The sequence below is a fragment of the Bos taurus genome, chromosome 11 (assembly GCF_002263795.3).
Source record: "Bos taurus isolate L1 Dominette 01449 registration number 42190680 breed Hereford chromosome 11, ARS-UCD2.0, whole genome shotgun sequence".
NCBI lineage: Eukaryota > Metazoa > Chordata > Mammalia > Artiodactyla > Bovidae > Bos > Bos taurus.
Window position 1 is genome coordinate 46317334 of NC_037338.1, and position 15269 is coordinate 46332602.

The window sequence follows — 15269 nt, forward strand, 5'->3', positions numbered from 1 at the left end:
CATGAACCAGGGAAATAGAGCATCAGCACCGTCTCCAGCTCCTCGCCAGGGTGTAAGTCCTATACCATACGGCAGGGCTCCCAAATCAGCAGCGTGTTCTTTACCCAACTTTATGTTTCATCTCACCCAGTGCAGCATGAGGAGAATATAGTCCCAGGTCTGTCCCCTAGCTCCTGCTGGGCACACTTGGGCCATGTCCTGCAGTTCCTTTGATAGACAATTCCTTCCTCCCCTCAGCAGACCCAGTATCTTTCTGTCAAGTAGCGAGTGATCCCTAAACAGCTGTAAAGTATTAGGCACAGGCAAGGCCTGGCTGGTAAAGAAGGAAGGAGTCACTAATAAGGACCTATTGTATACCACAGGGAACTCTACTTAACACTCTGTAATGACCCATATGGAAAGAGAATCTTAAAAAGAGTGGATATATGTATGTAAGTGCAGGAGGAGAAGGGGGCGACAGAGGATGAGATGGTTGGATGGCATCACTGACTTAGTGGACATGAGTTTGAGCAAACTCCAGGACATAATAAACGACAGGGAAGCCTGGCATGCTTCAGCCTATAGGGTCACAAAGAGTCTGACATGACAGTGACTGAACAAAAACATAACTGACTCACTTTGCTGTACACCTGAAACTAACACAACACTGAAAATCCATTATACTCTGATAAGCATTTTAAAAGGACTTCGCTGGTTGTCCAGTGAAGAATCTGCCTGCCAATGCAGGAGACCTGGGGTTGATCCCTGATCTGGGACGATCCCATGTGCTGTGGAACAACTAAGCCCATGCACCACAACTACTGAAGCCTGTATGCCTTAGAGCCTGTGCTCCGCAAAAAGCCACCACAATGAGAAGCCTGTGCACTGCAAGGAAGACCCAGTGCAGTCAAAAAAAAGAAATAATTAAAAAAAAAAAAAAAATGAGCCCATTTTCAGGGTAGGCCATTTATTACTCACATAGAAAGTGAAGTGTGAAAGTCAGAGGTCCCAGATCGCTGTGGTCCTTGTGCAGGGTGACAGCTAAACAAAAGGGGCCCAATGCAGTAATGTGGATGCTGCCTGGTACACAGCTTAGAGCTGCAGCCATGCTCCACACAGGAGGAGGGGTGGTGGGCAGAATTCCAAGTGGCTCTGAGTCCCACCTGCTGCTGTACTCGCCTTCCCTGTATAACCTCCTCCCCTTGAGTGTGGGTGCCCCCTCTCCTTGCAGAGGTGCTGTGGGCAGGGTAGGCAGAGCCCATAGAGGGTGTCTGTGTTGACTTACCCTCATTCTCCAACACTGCTGGCCTGTGACGCTGACCAGACAGGTAAGGTGAATGCAGATGTTGTAGAAATCCCTAGACCCGCATCTTTCAAATCTTTTTGGAACTAATCTCCGTAATATCCCCAGGGGTACACAGTTACTTTTAGGTTAATGTCTTGGCTGTGGGAGGCCCTTTCCAGGACTCCATTTGGCCATTCCTCCCAACATATACCTTATTCCTCTTGCAAAGGATGCAAGGCTGGCAAAACAGCCATAAGGTGTGTCTAGGATCCCACTAGACACACTTGACACTCTGTGAGATGGATGGACTCTGGCCAAGACTTATCTCCCTCCTGACCTCCCAAAGCCTCTCTCTCTCTCTCCAGAGACTCCTAGTCCTCCAGGGATTAGGCTCAGATAAGCACTAGTATCTACAAATGTGGCTTTCAGTAAAATGAGCACAGACTGAGATTAAAAAATCCAATTCCAGCTCCTCTCATCTGCTAGGCATGTACCCGGCAAGATCCTGAAGCTTCCCAAGCCTGTTTGCTCATCTGTAAATTAAAGCCCAAAGTGTTCTTCTGATAGTTTCTTGTTTGTGTTGCTATTATAAAATTGCATACTATGTGCTTTCCACATTGCCTGGAATATAGCCTAATGACTATTACTACCATTCACTTCTTCTTTTGGAAAGGGCTTCCTGGGTGGTGCTAGTGGTAAAGAACCCACCTGCTCAGGCAGGAGACCTTAGAGATGTGAGTTTGATCCCTGGGTCTGGAAGGTCCCCTAAGAGACTCAGGTTTGACCCTGGGTTGGGAAGATCCCCTGGAGAAGGGAATGGCAACTCACTCCAGTATTCTTGCCTGGAGAATCCCATGGACAGAGGAGCCTGGTGGGCTACAGTCCATGGGGTTGCAAAGAGCTGGACATGACTGAAGCAACTTAGCACACATACAGAGAGGAATAAAAACATATATTACTATTTATCTGTATTTTAACAACCCACATCATCAGTTTTTAGTTATTCTTCATTTATTTCCAACTTTTGTTGCTTTTTGATTACACGGGATTTAGGACTAGGTCACCCATCCAGTTGGCTTCCCTCGTGGCTCAGATGGTAAAGAATCTGGCTGCAATTCGGGAGACCCAGGTTTGATCCCTGGGTTGGGAAGATCCCCTAGAGAAGGAAATGGCAACCCAGTCCAGTATTCTTGCCTGGAGAATCCCATTTTTAGGGGAGGGCTACAGTCCATGGGGTCACAAAGTCGGACACAACTGAGTGACTAACACAAACACATGACAGATTGGGTACATTTAAGTCCTCAGGAATCGCATGAATTGATCCTCATTTTCAAATAATTGAGCTATAAGATTTGTATTTTACTTATCCTATTTTTATTTTTTTAAAGATGTTTTTGACATGGACCATTTGTAAAGTCTTTATTGAATCTGTTACAATGTTACTTCCGTTGTTTGTGTTCTGGGTTTTTAGCTGTGAGGCATGTGGAATTTTAGGGCTTTCCAGATGGCTCAGAGGTAAAAGAATCCGCCTGCCAGTGCAGGAGACTCAGAAGATACAAGACATTGGTTCAGTCCCTTGGTCGAGAATCTTTTGGAGTAGGAAATGGCAACCCACTGCAGGGTTCTTGTCAGGAAAATCCCATGGATAGAGGAGGCTGGCAGTCTACAGGCCATGGGGTTGCAAAGAGTCAGACATGACTGAGTGACTGAGCATGCACACACGTGTGGAATCTTAGCTTTCTGACCAGGGATCAAACCCACGTCTCCTGCACTGGAAGGCGGATTCTTAACCAGTGGACTGCCAGGGAAGTCTCTACTTCTACCTTTAGTGGTTCAGTTTTTATAGGTCATACTCCATTTAAAGTAGACTTAACTTTTACTTGTTAACATATAAGCTCTATCCCTAGTCTAGGATTTCATCTGGAAAACATTTTTTAAGATGCCTAACTCTAAAAAATGTGTGCTTATGACCATAATTGTTAGGAATGTGAATTAGTAAAGTATTTCTGTAGAGCAGATGTGTGTGTATGTATTAATCGCTCAGTAGTGTCTGATTCTTTTCGACTCCATGGACTGTAGCCTGCTGGGCTCCTCTGTCCAAGGAATTCCAGGCAAGAATACTAGAGTGAGTTGCCATTTCCTCCTCCAGGGGTTCTTCCTGACCCAGGGATCCAATCCAGGTTTCCTGCACTGCAGGCAAATTCTTTACCATCTGAGTCACCAGGGAATCCCAGAGCAGACCTTATGGCTAGTTAAAACAAATTTAGGGACTACAGCCCTAGAGTCTAAGATCCAGTGGGACTGGGGGAGGGAACTTAAGAATTTGCATTTCTGACAAGTTCCCACATGATGCTGGTCCTGATGCTGCTAGTCCAGAGACCACTTTGAGAACTACTGATGTAGAGAATTCTAATAACATTTAATTAAAGACAGAAAAACATTCATAGGGAGTTCCCTGTAGTCCAGTGGTTAAGAATCTGCCTTCCAATACAGGGGTCACAGGTCAGTTCCTGGTTGGGGAACTAAGATCCCACATGCCTCATGCCCACATGCGCAGCTAAGCCTGTGTGCCTGCGCACCACAATGGAGAACCTTCGTGCCACAATTAAGATGAAACTCAGCCAAATAAATAAGTAAATATGAAAAAAATATTCATAAACTCTGATCAAGGATAAATGAAGATGAGCAATCCCAATCCCAACAGCTACTTTGGAGGTTCTCCAGCTGACCCCTGAGGACCTGCTAGAGCCCCACTTGATCATGCAGGGCAAGCACCCCAATGCCAAGGAATGTAGTGAAGGAGTGACTTGGCCAGCGCAGCCCCAGGTTCTCAGGGTGTGGCCAGGATAGCAGAGTGAAAGAGCAGTCAGGACCAGCTCTCAGACCCTGGTTACGTTATTTTTATTGCACTTATCAACATATAGGGCTTCCCTGGTGGCTCAGATGGTAAAGCATCTGCCTACAATGCAGGAGACCCAGGTTCCATCTCTGGGTTGAGAAGATCCCCTGGAGAAGGGCATGGCAACCCATTCCAGTATTCTTGCCTGAGAATTCCATGGACAGAGGAGCCTGGCTGGTTAGAGTCCATGGGGTCGCAGAGTCAGACACGATTGAGCAACTAACACTTTCATTTTTCACTTTATCAACATATAACACATCATGGACTTGACAGATTTATCTCTTTGTTGCCTGATCCCCTCACCTCTCATCAGAATACAGGTTTACTAGGATAGAACTTTTGTAAACAGTGCTTGGATCATAGCAGGTGCTCAATAAGCTTTGACTGGCAATAACCATGTGTCTGGATGTTCACAGCACTACTTTCAAAAGTGGCAGTCTTTCTGTGGGCAAGGGACATGGGGAAAGGAGTAGGGGAGAGCACAGCTTTCTATTGACTCACCTCAGTCCTTTGAATTTTTCCTGTCAGTTATTAAAAACAAGATGACAGGTCCAAGATGGAGTTGCTTATGCTGAGCCCCATGTCACCAAACTAAGCCTTAATTACACTTTTGGCTCTCCCAGCAGTGGAATCTTAACCCAGCCAATCAGGGATCACCTGATTAGCACTAGTGAGGTTATCTGCCTGTGAGACCCCTGCCATCCCCTAAAGTTACCTTACAATAAACAATCTGCTATTTTTTGCCCAGTATAATTTCTTGTTCCTGTTCCTCTTTGCCTATAAAAGGTTTTCATTTTGTACAGTTCCTTGGGGCTCCTTTCTGTCAGAGAGACTGAGCGCTGCCAGCTTTGAACAGATTTTTTTTTTAATTTTTGTTACATAAATTAACCCATTTACTATAGGCTTTCAGTGTTATGAAATGGTGACACTTCTACTTGTCCTTCAATTCCTTCCCTTTTCTGATGGCAGACTTTGCTGTGACAGCAGAAATGGCACCAGAAATGGTACCCCAGCATCACCCACTACCGTTTTCATGCAGGAACTACAGAGCCAAATGCCCACCACTCGTCTCTGCATCTTGGTTTTGCCTCAGAAGGAGCAAGTGTACTTGGTACGCTGGCTGACTTCAGTTTTCTTCACCATTTTCCCAAGGGAGGTCCCATGTTTGCCCACAGTCCCGACCTTTTTGGTGCGTTTCACTATGTCACCACAACCTAGGTCTGAGCCCAGAGAGAGCTAAATCGATTTTTGCTCAAATAACTTCTTGAAGTTCTTAATATGCCTCGGTTTATTTTTTAACACCACATATGTCACCTAGCTTTAGCGCAAAGAATTGATGCTTTTGAAATGTGGTGCTGGAGAAGACTCTTGAGAGTCCCTTGGCCTGCGAGGAGATCCAACCAGTCCATTCTGAAGGAGATCAGCCCTGGGATTTCTCTGGAAAGAATGATGCTAAAGCTGAAACTCCAGTACTTTGGCCACCTCATGCGAAGAGTTGACTCATTGGAAAAGACTCTGATGCTGGGAGGGATTGGGGGCAAGAGGAGAAGGGGACGAGAGAGGATGAGATGGCTGGATGGCATCACTGACTTGATGGACGTTGAGTCTCAGTGAACTCCAGGAGTTGGTGATGGACAGGGAGGCCTGGCGTGCTGCGATTCATGGGGTCCCAAAGAGTCGGATATGACTGAACGACTGAACTGAACTGATGTCACCTAGCTTTAAAAAAAGATCCCTATTATTAACTAGGAAAAATAAGTTGTAAGAGAAATAGGCATAATAGGAAAAAAAAAGAAACACACATTTAAGTATGGTTTGGTTAGTTAGCACCTGAGACAGGCTTGACGAACATCTTCCCAAGTGGCCTGGACCTGAAGCCCTTTCACAGGCCTCTCGGAACCTGGCCCTCTCCAGGCTCACTCCAGGGGGTCCCAGAGATCTTTTCCAGCCCTTTCTCCTGGCCTACATTATTTACAAGTGTCAAGTAACAACAGTTAATAATTAATGGACAAAAGAGGCCTCGTTAAAGGCCTGGGGCTGCTTCAGGCAGAAGAGACTATCTCAATGTCCAAATGAAGAACCCTGGTGTCCAAAACAGAGACAGAGGAAACATTTAAAGAGAGCGCGAGAAAAAAAATAAATAAATAAAAATAAAGAGAGCGAGAAAGGAAAGAAGCTGTGAACTAGACCCAGCGTGACTGGTGGCTCAGATGGTAAAGCGTCTGCTTACGATGAGGGAGACCCGGGTTCAGTCCCTGGGTTGGGAAGATCTCCTGGAGAAGGAAATGGCAACCTACTCCAGTATTCTTGTCTGGAAAATCCCATGGATGGAGGAGCCTGTTAGGCTACAGTCCGTGGGGTCGCAAAGGGTCAGACACGACTGAGCGACTTCACTTTCACTTTCACTGCTGGGAATGGAGAGCTGGGTTGAAGGGATTAGAAGAGACATGCCTGGTGTGAGTGTTTTAGTTGATCAGTCTTGTCCGACTCTTTGAGACCCTACTGTGGCCAACCAGGCTTATTTGTCCATGGAATTCTCCAGGCAAGAATCCTGGAGTGGGTTGCCATTACCTTCTCCAGGGGATCTTCTTGACCCCCATGGCAGGCAGATTCTTTACCACTGAGCCACCGGGGAAGCCCAGAAAGATGCCTCCGGGGTCCCAAAGAAAGGAGGCCAGGTTGGATCTCCAGTAGAAGCAGCTTGAAACTGGAAGAGCTAGGTAGAAGGACCTATCTATTAGGAATTTCAGAAAGATGCCCAGTACACTGGACCTGTTCTCCTGGACAAAGCCAGGAGAAGTTTCCTTATTTTTATTTTTTAAAATATATATTTACTTATTTGGCTGAACTGGGCCTTAGTTGCAGCACTTGGGGTCTTCGATCTTTGTTGCAGCACGTAGGATCTAGTTCCCTGACCAGGGTTCGAATCCATGCCCTCTGCATTGGAAGCTGGGAGTCTTGGCCACTGGACCACCAAGCAAGTCCCTCAGAAGCAGTTTCTATGGTGGGTAACTGGTGAGCTAGTTATTTATTCCATTAATGTTTAGTGGGCATATCTTTGGGTCAGACCCTATGTCATGAAAAGTCATTCTGATTAAAGGTAGAGGACTTAAGTGACTTGAGACTTTTACTAGAGATCTTTCAGGAGGCACTGATACTTTCTCCAGCTTTTCTGGGAAGGTGGTGGAAAAGCAGAATGCCTTTCCCACCTCCCAGATTCAGGGGGCTCCAGGAGAGAGGGGCACCTCTTTCTTTGGGAAGCAGCTTCTGTACTTGCCCAGCAGAGGGCGGCCGGAACCTGGACACTATGGTTCCAGCCACCAGCTTTAGGACACCAGACAGATGGGAACCTAGCCCCCTCGCTGCCCACTGCAGGTTGGGCGTGATGCCCACTTGCTGGCAGCGATACCGTAGAGAGACAGGAGGCACCGGGAGGTGTCAGAGATGCTGTTTTGAATTCTCTCTAAGCTGTGTCACTTCTGCCTTGTGTAGGCTCAGTCTTGGTGCCTTGCCAGGCTCGTCTTCTCTAGCCTGCTGAGCGAAGGGTCATTTCCTTCTCATCTCAGGGCAGCCTGCTCACCCTGTTTCTAGCCACTGTTGAAAAATCGTTTTGTTCCAGGACACAGACTCCTAGAGCCCCAGAGGTGGGAGGAACTTGCAGTGCTCCTTGTCCAGGAGCTGACATTTCAAATAATTTCAGAGGCAGGTGGGGAGTAGAGCCTCAGTTTGTGATGCCAACTTAGGGTGAGATGGTGGCCATGGTGAACTGGAGAGCCCAGATTTGTGCAAAGTCACCTCTATTCAAGTATTTTTCTTCTTTAAAAAAAGAAACAATTATTATTATTAATCATTTTTGGAGACACCATGTGGCATATAGGATCTTAGTTCCCAGACAAGGAATTGAAACCGTGCCCCCTGCATTGGAAGTGAAGAATCTTAACCACTGGACCACCAGGGAAGTCCCAAAATGGTTTTCTAATTACAAGTAAAATAAAGCATGGCTTTGGGCTGTGTCAGGATGCTGGCTGCCAGGCCTTCCCCAGCTTGGGGAAAGAAAGGTGGAACTATTTGCCCAGAACAGGGCCCGATTCCCTTTCCCAGGCAAATCCACTCTCTTCCATGATGTTTGTCCCTTGGGGGCGTAGGGTAACCGTATGGAGTGGCAGCAGTTGGGGATAACTTGGGCTCCCAGCTCGGGTTGCCCCAAGGCTACTCATCAATCCTGGATTGCTTCATTTCCTTCCTTGGCCACCGCTCCCCTGTTTGGAGCAGGCAGCCTCCCCCAGAGCACAGGGCACTCCTTTTCCTCGCAGTGAGTCACAACCTCGGAGCTGACTTGGGGCCAGCCTGACTCCTCAGAGTCAGGAGCCTCTCCGCCCACTGCTTTTTCCAATGAATACCTCTAGCTGTGGGCCTCCGCTTCCTCCAGCCGCCTCCCTATGGCTGGGCCCTTTTATTTACTCAGGTTTTTTTTTTTTTTTTTTTTTCTCCTTGAAACGAGGTCCTATGGAGAAGTGCCTAGGAGCTTTTCAAACTTGATCCCTCAGATCCCAAGGAGAAATAAGGATTAGAAGCATAAAGGGCTGCTTTCCCATCATGAGCAAAGGTCACTACACATGCTTGGGTGTGGATTTTTAAAAAATGCAATCACAGGAGCTTCCCTGGTGAATCAGTGGTAAAGAATCTGCCTGCCAATGCAGGACACATGGGTTCAGGTTCAATCCCTGATCCAAGAAGACCCCATATGCCTCAGAGCAGCTAAGCCTGTGTGCCTACTGAAGCCTGCCTGCCCTGAAGCCCATGCTCTGAAACAAGAGAAGCCACCATAATGAGTAACCTGTGTACCGCAACTGGAGAGTAACTCCAGCTCTCTGCAGCTAGAAAAAAGCCTTCGTAGCAAGGAAGACCCAGCACAGCCAAAAATAAATAAATAAATAAAATTCTTTAAAGGGATTTCTCCGGTGGTGAAGAATCCACCTTGCAATGCAAGGGACACCGGTTTGATCGACCCCTGGTCTGGGAAGATCCCACGTGCGGTGGGGCAACTATGCCTGTGTGCCACAACTACTGAGCCTGTGCTCTGGAGCCCTTGAGCCACAAGTACTGAGTCGACACTCTGCAACTACTGAAGCCCACACACCCTAGAGCCCACATTCCATAACAAGAGAGTCAGCCCAATGAGAAGCCCACTCACTGTAACTAGAGAGCAGCCCCAACTCTCCGCAACTAGGGAAAGTTCCCTCACTGCAACGAAAACTCAGTACAGCCATAAATAAATAATTAATTATTTTTAAAAATCCAATCATATACTTTTGAGTCAGGCCCTGCGCTCTATGGGAGGATTGACAGGCCACCTGGGCTCTGTGGGGATACTCCATTAGGGCGTGACACTTTCCCTTAAGCCTCTGGGAATAGCAGGAACTCCCAAATAGCAGGAATGGGGCTGTGGTCCCTTTACCAGTCACAGAGATATACTGGGACCTGGGGCAAGTATTTACAACAGTCCCGTGAAGAATGCCGGCTCTTTCTCACCATGATTAATCCCTTGAGGATTAGCCCCAACTAACCCCATTGTCATGGAGCGCCTGCTTGCAACACCTCCCAAACCGAAGTGTAAAGATGACTAGGTTCCCGAGAATCAGGTCTCAAAAGAACACAGTCTTGAGAATATCATTTGAGAGGAGGAAATAAGGACCAAAAAAAAAAAAAACCCTAATGAGATTAGTTACCTGCAGGGCATAGTGGGAACAGGATAAAAGGAAGAAGGAAATTAAGAAGAATGACACTTCTCTGAAATAGCTTTTTGTTCTGACTTGCTTTTGGAACCATTGTAATTATTTTGAAATATTACATATTTCAAAAATAAGTAAAAATGTAATAAAAAATCACAAGGATGGGGAAAACCCTAAGACTGGATAGAGAAATAAGCAAAGTCCTTTGACTTCTATCTTACCAATTTATAGTAAATAACCTATCCTGTGCTGTGTCTTAAACATTTACCTATAGTTTTGTTTAACCTCTGCAGCATCTCTAAATTGTAGGTACTATTACCATCCTAGTTTTACAAGACAGGAAGTCATACCCCAGTGGCATTAAGGAAGTGCCCAAGGTCCCAGAGTCTTGAACTCAGATTTTGTATCAGATTTGTGATAGATCTCAGTTCTGAGGTCCTGTTATATATTCAGCTCCGTGCCAGGCACAGAAATATAAGTTGGTGTCTCTGGGGTTCCAGGAATTTGTGATCTCAGTGATAAACATTTAACATGACAAAGCTATAAAAATAGGGAAATGAATGAGCCCCTTATTCATAAAGATTTAAAAGGATAAAAATTTTAGGAGTGCTACGTCCTCCTATATGGGTTGACTTCCTAGAGGAGATGGGATTTGAATGGCATTTTGGAGGCAAAATTCAAGTAGATGTAAAACAAGGGCGAATGAATTGCAGGCAACAGAACCCACTGGGAGCAGAGGTGTGGAGAGGGACTTGGTGTGTGGAGAGCCAAGGAAAAGACCAGCCTTTGCACAAGAATAGACAACACAGAAGGGCACTTTACGACTCTCTAGGGTACCTCTTAAAAACAGTTCAAAGAAAAAAAAAAGTTCAAAGTATAACAGAAAGAAAGTGGATTCTCAGCCCCTCAAAATTAGCCCTTTGCATTGTTAATCAACTGTGTTATTATTCAATCGCTAAGTCGTGTCCGACTCTTAGCATTCCCATGGACTTCATGCAGCCCGCCAGGCTTCCCTGTCCTCCACAGTCCATTGAGTAGGTGATGCTACAATCTTTCCCAGCATCAGGGTCATTTTGTACTCCAATATAAAATAAAAATTTCTTTTAAAAGTTAGCCCTTTGGTTGCTGCATATTAATATTGCCTAGTTCCTTTCCTTTGGAGAAGGCAATGGCACCCCACTCCAGTACTCTTGCCTGGAAAATCCCATGGACGGAGGAGCCTGGTAGGCTGCAGTCCATGGGGTCGCTGAGGGTCGGACGAGACTGAGCGACTTCACTTTCACTTTTCACTTTCATGCGTTGGAGAAGGAAATGGCAACCCACTCCAGTGTTCTTGCCTGGAGAATCCCAGGGACGGAGGAGCCTGATGGGCTGCTGTCTATGGGGTCGCACAGAGTCGGACATGACTGAAGGGACTTAGCAGCAGCAGTTCCTTTCCAATTACTGGGCTCAGAGGGATGACTAGGAAACTGCTGTGCTGCTAAGTTGCTTCAGTTTTGTCTGACTCTTTGACCCTGTGGACTGTAGCCCACCAGGCTCTTCTGTCCATGCAGGTTTCTCCAGGCAAGAATATCAGAATGGGTTGCCATACCTTTCTCCAGGGGATCTTCCTGACCCAGGGATCAAACTAGCATCTCTTAGGTCTCCTTCATTGGCAAGCGAGTTCTTTACCACTAGTGCCACCTGGGAAGCCCCTGACTAGGAAAAGGCACACAGTATATTCTGGATCTACAGACAAAAACTGTTTTTGCTTTAAGGGGAAATAGAATCTTAGTCCCTTTGGTTACTTCTGCTTTTCTATTTATACTTTTTTTTTTTTGAAACTTTATCTTATTTTTAAATTAACTTTTATTTGTGTAAAGTTGCTTTTTCCATTTCTTCTTTTACAAGCAGAAAGAGAGCCCAGTCTCTGTGTGCTGAGCTGAAAATCAGACCGTCAGCCCTGCTGCATCCTTCTCAGCTAGTTTGCAGGCAGCCCCCCAGGTGTGTAAGGAGGGGTGTTAGGGGGTAGGCTTGGGTTTCCCTGGGGGTTCAGATTGTAAAGAATCTGCCTGCAGTGCAGAAGACCAGGGTTCAATCCCTGGATGGGGACGATCCCCTGGAGAAGAAATGGGTACCCACTCCTGTATTCTTGCCTGGAGAATTCAATGGACAGAGGAGCCTGGCAGACTATAGTCCATGGGGTCGCAGAGTTGGGACTGAGTCACGACTGAGCAGCTAACACACTGTTTTCTCTGAACCCATCCCCTGCTGGAGGATTTAGTACCCAGCAGGGATAAGAGAGGAAAGAAGCCTGGCGGGCAGACACCAATGCTGGGTCTAGCTGGACCACAAGGCAGAAATATGAAGAAAAGCAAAATATGGATAGTCCTATCAGACTAATAAATGGTTAACTGTAGACTAAGTTTTCATCTGGACCAATGTTCACGTAAGTTTGAAAAATCCTTGAACCAGGGACAAACGCAACATTTGGTCCTTCAACTGCTGCCCCACCCCCACCCCCCAGCCCCTGCCTCGAGCCATCCCCTTCTAAACAATAGGGATAATTTCATATCTCCCAGAGGGGAAAGTCTTCAGCTCTCCCCTCAGATCCTTCCATTCTTGCCCAGCCGCACTGACCCTGCTTCCCTCCCCACCTCCCAGCGAGCAGCCCCTGGCTCTGGGCGGCCACACCAGCCCCTGCTGGTCTGTATTCACACACCCCACCCCCAGTTGGGAGCACCAGGACCCTGGCAAGGCCGTGGCCTGCCTCCCCTGGGCACACCCTTCTGTCACTGTGGTTTTTCTCATCCTGTCCTACTGGTTTGTTTGTCTTTTCATCCCCCAATTCAGAGCTTAATTACAAGAGCCAAGTCTTGCTTTTTTTCTCTACTTAGAACAAGATTCAATTTTTGATAGTCTTTGTTTAATAGTTGATAAATGGTTGCTTTCCCTTAAAGCAATGGTTTCTTCAGCTTTTAAAACCACAACCCTCAGTAAGAAATGTTTTTGTACAGGGACTTCCTCATGGTCCAGTGGCTAAGGCTCCGCATTCCCAATGCAAGGCACCCAGGTTTGATCCCTGATTGGGGAACTGATCCCACATGCCACAACTAAAACTTGATACAGCCAAAGAAATTATCTGAAAAAAAAAAAGTGTTTTTTTTCCATTACAACCCAATTTATACATTCATCTACACACACAGCCACAATTATGAGTTTCAAGAAATAGCACTTACTCTTGTTGGATGAAAGTGAAAGTGAAGTCCCTCAGTCGTGTCCGACTCTTTGTGACTCCATGGACTGTGGCCTACCAGGCTCCTCCATCCATGGGATTTTCCAGGCACTAGTACTGGAATGGGTTGCCATTTCCTTCTCTGATATTTTCTCCTTTATTCCATTTTATTCCTAAGTGCTTTGTTGGGACTTGCATGTGGAAAGCCACAGTCTGAGAGCAGAAGAGAAAGGCTTCCCTTCCAGCCAAGATCAGATTAGGATTAAGCTGTAACAAATGAGGGTCTCTGCCAACTCTGACGTGTAGATAAGGGTCTTGGCCTCATTATGAAGCAGGGCCCCAGGTTGGCTTAGTGGCTACATATTGCAATCATGCTCTGGCCTGGACCTGCCCTTTGCAGCTTTCTCATCCAGCCTTTTCTGTCTTCCCTTCATTCCTTTACCAGAGTCACCTCCATGGACAGAGGAGCCTGGCAAGTTGCAGTCCATGGGTAGGCAAAGAGTCAGACACAGCTGAGCACAAGCATTCCAACTCACAAAGACTTCCTCTCATGGTGCTCAGGGCCTCACCTATATTTCGTGCATACCTCTGTGATTGCCCTTTATCACACAGGCTTGTGAGGCAATTCTTTTTCACATGGCTTGTTGCTCAGCTGAGTGCCTGGAGCGATGCTGGCGTGATAAAGTGGGAGCACAGGAGAGCAATGTGTGAAGGAGTTGAGTTGAAGGACTGCTTTCCGGGTCCCCTGGTGCCATCTCTTCCTGATTGTTATTGGGCCAGGAGTGGCCTGAGGACTCAGGGCTGCAGTGGGGACAGGCAGGTGGGGGCAGGCTGCTATGAGCAGGTTATCAGGAGCTGCCCAGGGCAGTGAGTGGAATTCAGTGGTGAATTTTCAAAACTCAGTTATTGCCTCACTTTGCCCAGAAAGCTCATAACTTAAATCAAGACGATCAACCTGGGGTGCAGGATGAACTTTGGCACTCAGAGGCACTTCTGAGGACTGACATTCCTGGAGCCCTGATTTCAATGGTGGGTGGATGACCACCAACTCGAGGCCAGGCATCAAGAGTCTGAATGTGATCCAGGTCCTTCCCTGCTGGTACAGTCAACCCTGGGACCTTGGAGCTTCCCTCGATCTCTTGCTGGGCCTCACCCTGAGCAGATCATGAGTATAATCCTATGCAGGAGGCAGTTAGTGCTGGGTTTCCACCTCCCACTCCAAGGTACCAATATTCCCGGTAGAAAATGTTTTGCCAACTGTCGGGAATAACAGAGATCCTGAAACATAAATAGTACATAAATCACATGATGTCGGAAAATGTAAGTCATGGTTCTGCTGGTTCAGTGTTCCAGGTAACCGCACAGCTTCCATGAAGACAGAAACCACAAACACAGAGCTCCACTACACAGAGGGTCTGCCACCTCTGAAAGGAAACTGGATCAAAACATTCCAGAACATTCCAGCAGACCACTGCCTTCGTCTGGGCTCCGCTTGCCTTGTGTCTTTTGCTCTTTCAATGTCTTTCAGGGGGAACAGCATCATGCAGTCTGTGATGCTAGGGTGTGTGTCCGTGGGGGGTGTTCAACTTTTTTTTAATGAATTTCAGCAACAGGATAGATTATAAGCAAACACAAAACTAATGAATGTTCCTCTTAACTGTTTACCTAGCTCTGGCCTCTAGTTGTTGCATTGTTTGTCACATGAAAAAGAGAACCTGCACCTTGTTTTCCAGGAGCTCATGGTGCTCATTTAAGGCAGGTCCGAGGCAGGCCTCCAGGGAGGAGCATAGGAGGGTTAGCTGCTCATAAGCGCTGTAGTCTCAGGAATGGACTGACACCTTCTGAGCTCCAGTTTCTTCTTATTCATGGGTTTAGAATTACTCCACTGTGCTCTTGGGTTTCCCAGGTGGCGCTAGTGGTAAAGAACCTGCCTGCCAATGCAGGTTGACGTAAGAGATGCAGGTTTGATCCCTGTGTTGGCATGGCAACCCACTCCAGTATTCTTGCCTGGAGAAACCCATGGACAGAGGAGCCTGGTGAACTACAGCCCATAGGGTTGCAAAGAGTTGGACATAACTGAAGCGACTTAGCATGCACACAGTACTGCACCTGGTGGCTCAGCAGTAAACTCGCCTGCCAATTCAGGGGATGAGGGTTCAT

At 46.8% G+C, this 15269-nt stretch overlaps 1 protein-coding gene and 1 pseudogene across 1 annotated transcript in view; one reads left to right on the forward strand and one right to left on the reverse strand.

The window, feature by feature from the left end:
* CHCHD5 (coiled-coil-helix-coiled-coil-helix domain containing 5) overlaps positions 1–15269 on the forward strand; it is a 67241-nt gene that overhangs the window by 34361 nt on the left and 17611 nt on the right. The gene's annotated exons all lie outside the window — the stretch shown is intronic.
* Positions 889–7848, reverse strand: LOC132346507 (large ribosomal subunit protein eL43-like; annotated as a pseudogene).